Here is a 2,371-nt window from a genome sequence, read left to right on the forward strand (position 1 = left end):
AAGCGAAAAGTGTCCTATGGGCTACGGCGGTGGCCGCCCCCGCCACCACCGTTGTCTAATTGACTTTTCTTTCTCTTCTGAAAAAAAAGAAAAAAGAAAAAATCGAGTCCCAGCCGGAAATTCCGGTTACGGTTACGGCTACGGTTACGGCTACGGTTACGACTACGGTTACGGTTACACTCGTAAATTGGACCCATTTCCGGTTACGGTTACGATTAAAGTTCCGGTTACGATTACGTTTACTGTTTCGGATACGATTACGGTTAGTCAGCCCGGTTACGGTGAGAACGTTCCGGTTACGGTGATGACGTATTGGCAGTAACTCAAAGCCCCTATGAGACCATAGCACATATCGCCCATGTAAACTTTTGACGCCGAGCTCAATGGTGGTGTTTTCGTTGCGGTATCTCTAACAGTTCTCAAGATAGCCAGGGGTTGAAAAATCGACTCTTTCCAAACTCCACACATAGGTCTGACTTGTGTTTCCCTTACGTTACCCTTAACCGTTTCTTCCTGCAAAGCTTAGTTTAAGCGCTACGACGTTTCAAAGTTTGATATTTTCCGGTTACGATCGTAATCGTTTTACATTACTCGTAACCGTAACTGCTGACCGTAACCGGGCTACGGTTACGGCCGTATTCGTAAGCTTACTCGTAACCGTAAGTGTAAACCGTAATCGAACTCCGGTTACGATCGTAGTCGTAAATTTTAACCGTAACCGGAGCAAATTACGGCCGTAATCGTAAATTTTGACCGTAACCGTAGCAAATTACGGCCGTAATCGTAAATTCTGGCCGTAACCGTAACCGGAATTTTCGGCTGGGGTGAGGGCGAAAAACCAAGCTCTCTGTGTGGGCAGGGCGTGGCGTTGGAGCAGGGGGGCAGCAATGGCGCTCCTGGATAATACCAAAGGCCCTCTGTTTGTCCAGCCTCAATCCGTACATGAAGCTGCGGAGCTCCAGGCGGCGCTGGCACACATTCACATCAAATAGCATAATTTCCCCTGATTTCTCCAGTCGGTTCAGCACATATTGATGGACGTTGTAGTCCTGATTCAGTCCTGGAAAACTAAGTGAGCGGCGAAAATATTATTACATACTTAAGTGTACTGAATATCTCACCTCATGACGTCTGTTTTCCAAGAAGCGTGCGGGGAAATTCAGAGGGCCGTCTAATTAAGATGCCGAAAACCAGGAGGTCGTTTTTATCGTGCTCGACAGTTGTCCAACACGAGATATCACATACCAAATAAGTACTGCCTGCAAGTATTCTGCAAATCTAACTGCAAAAGAAGATGACAGTTGAAACTGCAAAACTACGTCTTACAGATTAAACTGCAAAACTGTGTAGTTCAACAGTTTAAACTGCACAACTACATAGGGCTAGTTTGACAGTTCAAATTTTACAGAAAATCTACCATGTACATCTAAACCTCCAATCCCACTCGCTCAAGAGGAGTCTGTGATATGTTGACATTCACTTGGTCAATCTGTGCTGGTGACCTTACTCAGGAAAGAATTACAGCCGCGCAGTATAGAAACTGTTCGTGTGCCAATTGACTTCCCTACATCGACCAGACCACATTGAGCTCTAGACATCACAGGCTTTCAGCTCCACAGCCGCCTACAAAAGGGCCCTTCGACCTTCACGCGTTTGAGCGCGTTTGAGTTTCCAATCAACAATTTTGTGAACTGAATGGAACAACCGCATCTCTGCCGTATGTACGCTGAAATGGAATAGCCATCCGAAGAAATGAGTTCCTTAAACAGACAAATTTGCATTCGGACAAGGGCAACAATTTCGCAGCTTTCTATGGCATTATAATGCATTGCTTCGCCCCGATGGAAATTTATTTCTTTCAGCAATAAGATTTCATTTCTTTTCTATGTTCACGTGTAAGACGTGTAAAACCTGCTGCGGAACAGACGGCGGGTCGTGCCAGGAGGTCGAGGAGCGAAGTGAGCCGGAATGACGTGGACCTGTCAGCCCCGACCTGCGACTCGACAACGACGGCGGCGGCGGGCGGCGGACACGAGGCATCAACCTCAACGTCTCCAAACCCCCTGCAAGGGAAGGAAGGGAATCCTCCCGAAGTCTAACCTGCGGGCGCAGACGGCTTGGAGCCGACCGTCCCGCGCCCCGCCCCGCCCCGCCGCGCCACGCCACGCCCGGAACATGGAAACAAAACCCCGCCCCTGCTGGTGCCGCGCTGTCTACCACTTCCTCCCCCCCCCTTCCCCCATCTCACGCGTGGGTATGTTTGCCTGCTCCCTTTCCTGGGTCCGAAACCAACCAAACCGATCGGGCAAAAGGGATGCCGCCGCCGCGCCGCCGAGAGACGGAGTGCCCCTCTGCGGGGTGGGGTTAGGTG

Source organism: Frankliniella occidentalis, unplaced genomic scaffold (assembly GCF_000697945.3).
Source record: "Frankliniella occidentalis isolate FOCC.00 unplaced genomic scaffold, Focc_3.1 Scaffold58, whole genome shotgun sequence".
Classification (NCBI taxonomy): Eukaryota; Metazoa; Arthropoda; class Insecta; order Thysanoptera; family Thripidae; genus Frankliniella; species Frankliniella occidentalis.